This window comes from Peromyscus maniculatus, chromosome 1 (assembly GCF_049852395.1).
Source record: "Peromyscus maniculatus bairdii isolate BWxNUB_F1_BW_parent chromosome 1, HU_Pman_BW_mat_3.1, whole genome shotgun sequence".
Taxonomy (NCBI): domain Eukaryota; kingdom Metazoa; phylum Chordata; class Mammalia; order Rodentia; family Cricetidae; genus Peromyscus; species Peromyscus maniculatus.
In genome coordinates this window covers 62784267-62791631 of record NC_134852.1, presented here as the reverse complement: position 1 = coordinate 62791631, position 7365 = coordinate 62784267, and positions in this window count along the sequence as shown.

Genomic DNA, 7365 nt, shown 5'->3' with positions numbered 1-7365 from the left:
AGGTTTGATTTTTTGCTTTGTTCACACAAACTTATGATTACATGATGTATTGGTATTCAATAACATGAGATGAGAAACTGTGTGTCTTCCATCCTCCAACATGAAGCAGCAAAGTCATTATCATGGCTTGAGTCAGTTTAAGGCTGGCTGCTGCATCTAAGCAAAAATAAAAATCACTCAATTGAAATTTTTCTAACTTGGTAAACAAACTTGGTACAATTCCGACAAAGCTAACTGAAAAAAATTAGAATAGCCAGTCTTAAAGCCAACATAACTAAAGTGAGCTAGAATGTTCACATTGATTTTTTTCATTGTTTTAACCCAAACATGGTTTGGAGAGTATCTGGGTATGAATAGTGCTAATGTTAATTGATAATTCAATCATATCTAGGGATGTGGTTATGTGTCCCCTCAACAAAGATTTGGGCACAAGATATCATGGGAGCTACCTGTGAGATAGCCTGAATGAATTGTGTTAGGAGAAAAAATGTGGACATTGCTACCTCCATGCAGGCTATCACAATAGAGCAAAAATGTCCATTCATGCCAAAGAGAGTTGTTGTTTACCTTTGGGAGCACTTAATAAAAGGTGGGAACTCAGCTTTGGAAAAATTGAATTATGTTTTCATTATTAATGTCTTAAAATATTTCTTCATCTCAAGGACACTTCAATTCTTCAGTAACGTTTACCTGAATGCATCTTGCCTGGATGATTGCAGTTTCCCTTACCCTGTCTACTTTTAAAAATTGAATATTGTTTAAAATATTTAAAATAATAAAATCTCCACATTCCTTAAATTCAGGAAAAAGTTCATAGTATCTGTGTGCACAAAATGCATAATGAACCTTGAGACATAGTGACTTACTTTGTCATTTTTATCTACCAATGTGACTTACTGAGTTTTTCTTTGTATACATATTAAACAAGAAAAACATCCCAAAGTCCCCAAGACCCCACTGCATATTTAATTTAAATCTATGAGAACCTATGTATCTGGGATTCCCAGAGAACAGATTGTTTAGGGAAATATTAGTACAACACAATGTGGTAAAGTTAATCAACTCCATCTAAACTAAAATGTACACAACCAATTTTCTTCTAAACAGTGATTATGTGACTTTGAAAAAATAAACATCTATCTACAAAACAGTGTGTCATGTGTTTTTAAAACACCAACTGATGGAAGATTATGAATCTTGAAATAAGATAAGAAAAGCTAATTTCCTCTTGCTTAAAAAAAAATTACCACATTGTAACAAAATGTATAGAGTTCATGAAATAGAATTTTCCTATTTTCCCACGTTTTTTCCCATACCTAATTATACTTTGAATCAGGCCTCTCACCTCATCAGCCATCACAAAGTGAAGCATATATGTAGTTAGCATCAAGACTTCTAGTCCATTTACTGTTTTTGAAAAACTGAAAGCCATTTGTATCTCTCTAGTTATAGCTCCTGGGTCATTGCTGTCATGTTGCTAGAGACTTTCCACCCTTGTCATGTATTTACAAATAACTGGGCAGAAGGAATAAGGTTAGGAGTTATGAGATTGACCATGCTGTTCACAAAACCTAGAAATTGCATCAACTGGTACTCTCATGACTATTTTGACCACCGTGTAACAGAGATTCTACTTGAGACAAGTCTTCCAGAAACTACAGAAGAAACATTTGATGGAGAAAGTGCAGTTTTCAGTCCCTTTAACTCCACTTGAATGTGTTTTAAGACGTGATGGCAGACAGGCCGTGCTACCCATTTTCTGCTGTTCTTAAGCCAGTGTTTTATCCCAGAGCTCATTGCTCTGGTGCAGAAATGACAGCTCGCACTTTTACCCGCTGCAAGTATCACTGGGAGCAGTATGTCGTTACTATGGCTCTTTTTAAACTGGATGCTAACTTTCTACAAAAACTCTATCTGTTCTTTTCCAGTGGAGGTTATGAATAACATCATAAGTAGGGTAGAGGCTTATATAGAAGAAATCAAAAATGAAATCGAGGAAAAGACAAACAAAAAATGGGAAGAACTCTATAAAAAACTAGAGGAAGGGACAAATAAAGCAGAAGAAAACAATAAATCCCTGAAAAAAATCATGAAAAAAGGAATGAAACAGATGAAGGAAACAGTCCCAGACCTGAAAAGGGAAATAGAAAAAAATGAAGAACCCAAGCAGAGGGAATTCTGGAAATAGAAAATCTGAGTAAATGATCGGGAACTTCAGATGCAAGTATAACCAACAGAATGCAAGAGATGGAAGAGAGGATCTCTGTGGTGATATTTATATTATATTTTATTTGTACTGAGCCATAGTAAGAGCGTGGGGCCCCACCACAACAACAACAACAACAATTCCACGTGGACAATAATAATATCACTAAACTGACAAACATCATCTACAGATCAGCTTTGAACTACAAGGTGCTCAGAGCAATTTTGAGATGACTAGCTGAGATGATCCAGTCTCACAGACTACTTGAATAAGGACTTGAGATAAACCCTGAACTTTGGCAATACACACAGACTGGATAATAATGAAGGATATAGTTACCTTTCCTAGAATTTGACAATTAACCTAAAATTTTTCTTTCAGGATAAAGATAACTTTGCCCATACCCAGCAGGAAGCAATTTTAAGAATGACGCCCACATTCCCAAAGAGGTGGTGTGGGGCGGGTGGTTGTTTGGTTCTTTTAATGGGTTTTGGGTCTGGGATAATTTTCATTATTTAGGGGGGTACGTTACAAGTTGTCAAGGGTTAGGAAAAAGGCTAAGCAAAGGAGATTAGATTTAAGGTTCTTGTTTTAAAAAAAAGAAAGAAAGAAAAGAAAAGAAAAAGACAATTACTAATTTTAAATACTTTACATTATTACCAACTATTAGGATATAAAGAAATGAAAGTTAGTAGTTAGACATTACAATAGAAATTGTAGTCATATTAGATATGTTTTAAAAATTGAGCAGATGTATTTTAGACAGGTCATCTTCAAACCCTTCAGAGATCTACAGAATATGGCATTTAAAATGTTTTAATAACTTAGAAATTTTTCTTTTTTGAGACATGTCAGCTCCTGGCAGTACCAATCTACTTCAGAGAAAATATGGGCATTGAAGAAACTGCATATGGAGTTAACTTTCATTGTGGCAAAAGTTAGCCACTGGACAACAAAGTATCCTCGTATCAACAGGACAAAATGGACAGACAGAACATGAAACAAAGGACTACCGATTCCTGCCAAAACAAGTGTGGTTATGGCTTTATCAGACGGCATCTTCTGAGGCCAGGACAATATGGCACCATCCCTGAAGTGGCCTTCACAATCTGGAAAAGGTACAGTGTCCTTTTCTTAGAAGGCAGCTGAACAGGCAGTGGGCCGATGGCTCCTGTTGTGCAATGGAACAGCAACTGAAAGCTCACGCCTCTCAATAGTAGACTGGCATTTAATAGAGGGATGTGGAGAAGGGGATGCTTAGATGAAGCCATATATACACAGCCAAGAAGAATGGACAGCTGAATTCAAAAACCATCAACAATTTCCAGAATTTAAAATCCTGAATCATGACATGACACTAGTGGAATTCAGGTGTTTCTGGTATATGGACTGCTCTCACCCAATGTGAGGTTGAACTGTTGACCTTGTGTGCAACCTACTTCACAAATGAGTCTGTCAGATACGATAAGCCTATAGGCTGAAGATGATGCCCCAACACTGTGGAGAAACCTCAGGTGACTGTCCAGGCAGCTGGCTGTTTCTGTCAACTCACAAAATTTTTGGAAGTTGCTTTTGTGCACTTCTTGTTTTTATTTTTGTTAGCTAATATTATTTCCTTCTTGGGTCTCTGAGGGAGTTGAAGATTAGTTAGTTATAGTTGAAGATTAATTAGGATAGAAAGTGAATTAGAGGCCGGGCGGTGGTGGCGCACGCCTTTAATCCCAGCACTCAGGAGGCAGAGCCAGGCGGATCTCTGTGAGTTCGAGGCCAGCCTGGGCTACCAAGTGAGTCCCATGAAAGGCGCAAAGCTACACAGAGAAACCCTGTCTCGAAAAACAAAACAAAACAAAAAAAAAAAAAAAAAAAAAAAAAAAGAAAGTGAATTAGATACATTTTGAACTTACTAAAATAGGATAAATAAGGGAATTATTTTCTCTGATTTGTCAAATACAAATGGACTAGACATCGTTTAGGTATTTGTGACTTGTATATATTGTATATAGTTATTGTACTTTTGTATATAGTTTTTCTTTTGTTAGTTATAACCTTTTGCCTTTTTTCTTTTTATTAAAATAGAAAAGGGGAAATGTGGTGATATTTTATTTGTACTGAAATGTTATTTTAATTTTATGTTAATAAATAAAGTTGCCCTGGGGTCAGAGCTATTAGAGCCATAGTAAGAGCGTGGTGGTTAGAAGAGCTAGGTAGATTTCTGTGTGTTCAGGGATACAGCCAGTATTGGAGACATACGCCTTTAAGACCTGGAGGGCGGTACTTACAGGCAGTGATGAGGCAGTCATGTGGTTGGGTTTACAACCAATGAGAAGGCAGAACAGAAAGATTATTTAAACAGAGACACAGGAAGTACCTCCCTCTCTCGGGGAAGCTAGGAGCACTGCAGGAGGTAAGATTTTATCTCTGAGCTCTGACCTCTCGGCTTTCTCTTTTACATTGGCTCTGTGTTTCTTATTTTAATAAGACGATTGGTTACATCTACAGATCTCTGGCGTTGAAGATACAGTAGAAGAAATAGATTAGTCAGTCAAAGAAAACACTAAAGCCAACAAAGTCATGACCCAAAATGTCCAAGATATTTGGGACACCATGAAAAGACCAAACTTACGAATAATAAGGATAGAGGAACGAGAAGAATACCAACTCAAAGGCACAGAAAATATATTCAACAAGATCATAGAAGAAAACTTTCCCAACTGAAAGAAGAAAATACCTATGAAGATACAATAAGCCTTTAGAATACCAAACAGATTAGACCCCCCCCCCAAAACTGTCCTCTCATCACATAATAATTAAACAACTAAACATACAGAATAAAGAAAGAATATTAAGAGCAGCCAAGGAAAAAGGCCAAGTGACCTATAAAGGCAAACCCATTAGGATAACACCCGATTTCTCAATGGAGACTTTGAAAGCCAGAAGGACCTAGACTAATGTAATGCAGACACTAAGAGACCATGGATGCCAGCCTAGACTAATATACCCAGCAAAATGTTCAATCATCATAGATGGAAGGAACAAGACATTCGAAGACAAACCCAGATTTAAACAATACTTATCCACAAACCCAGCCCTACAGAAAGCACTAGAAGGAAAATTCCAACCTAAGGAAGTCAGACACACCCTCGAAAACACAGGCAATATATAAAGCCACAGCAGTAAACCCCAAAGAAGAGAAGTACACACACACACTACCACCAAAAAATAACAGGAATGAACAATCACTGGTCAATAATATCCATTAATATCAATGGCCTTAATTCACTTATAAAAAGACACAGGCTTACAAAATGGATATGAAAGCAGGACCCATCTTTCTTCTGCATAAAAGAAACATATCTAAAATTCAAAGGCAGACACTACCTAAGAATAAAAGGCTGGGAAAAGACTTTCCAATCAAATGGTCTTAAGAAGCAAGTGGGTGTAGCCATCCTAATATCCAGCAAAATATACCTTAATCTAAAATCAATCAAAAGAGATCAAGAAGGGCATTACAGCCTTATCACAGGAAAGATCCACCAAGATGAAGTTTCAAATCTGAACATTTATGCCCCAAACACAAGGGCACCCACATATGTAAAAGAAACATTATTAAAGCTTAAACCACATATAAAACCTCACACATTAATAGTGGGAGACTTCAACACCCCCTTTCACCACTGGACAGATCAGCCAAATCAAAACTTAACAGAGAAATAAAGAACTTAATTGATGCTATGACTCAAATGGACTTAATATCTACAGAACATTCCATCCTAACAAAAAAGACCCCATGGAATCTTCTCTAAAATCTACCACATACTTGGCCACAAAGCAAATCTCAATAGATACAAAAAAATTGGATTAACCTCCTGCATTCTATCAGACCACCATGGTTTAAAGGTAGATTTCAAAAACAACAAAAACTACAGAAAACCTATAATCTCATGGAAACTGAATAATGCTCAACTAAATCACCAATGGGTGAAGGAAGAAATAAAGAAAGAAATTAAGACTTCCTAGACATCAACAAAAATGAAGACACCACATACCCAAACTTATGGGACACTATGAAAGCAGTGCTAAGAGGGAAATTCATAGTACTAAATGCCTATATATAGATGTTGGAGAAATCTCACACTAGTGACTTAGCAACATACCTGAAAGCTCTAGAACAAGAAGAAGCAAAGTCTCCCAGGAAGAATAGATGCCAGGAAATTATCAAATTGAGAACTGAAATCAATAAAATAGAAACAAAGAGAACAATATAAAAAATTAATGAAACAAAGAGTTGGTTCTTTGAGAAAATCAACAAGATAGGCAAGTTCTTATCCAAACTAACCAAAAGACAGAGAGAGAGCATCCAAATTAACAAAATTAGAAATGAAAAGGGGGACATAACAACAGATATTGAAGAAATCCACAGAATCATCAGGTCATACTTCAAAAACCTCTACTCCACAAAACTGGAAAAACTAAAATAAATGGATAATTTTCTGGATAGGTACCACATATCTAAGTTAAATCAAGACCAGATAAACTATTTAAATAGTCAAATAACCCCTAAGGAAAAGGAATCAGTCATTAAAAATCTCCCAACCAAAAAAAAAGCTCAGCACCAGACAGCTTCAGCACAATATTCTACCAGATCTTCAAAGAAGAGTTAATACCAATACTCTTTAAATTGTTCCACATAATAGAAACAGAAGGAACATTACCAAACTCCTTCTATGAGGCTACAATTACCCTGATTCCTAAGCCAAACAAGGATACAACAAAGAAAGAGAACTACAGACCGATCTCCCTCATGAACATTGATGCAAAAATACTCAATAAAATACTGGCAAACAGACTCCAAGAACACATCAAAACAATTATCCACCATGATCAAGTAGGCTTCATCCCAGAGATGCAAGGGTGGCTCAACATACGAAAGTCTGTCAATGTAATACAACGTATAAACAAACACAAAGAAAAAAAACACATGATCATCTCACTAGATGCAGAAAAGGCATTTGACAAAATCCAGCACCCCTTCATGATAAAGGTCTTGGAGAGATCAGGAATACAGGGAAAATACCTAAACATAATAAAGGCAATTTACAGCAAGCCAACAGCCAACATCAAATTAAATGGAGAGAAACTCAAAACAATTCCACTAAAAT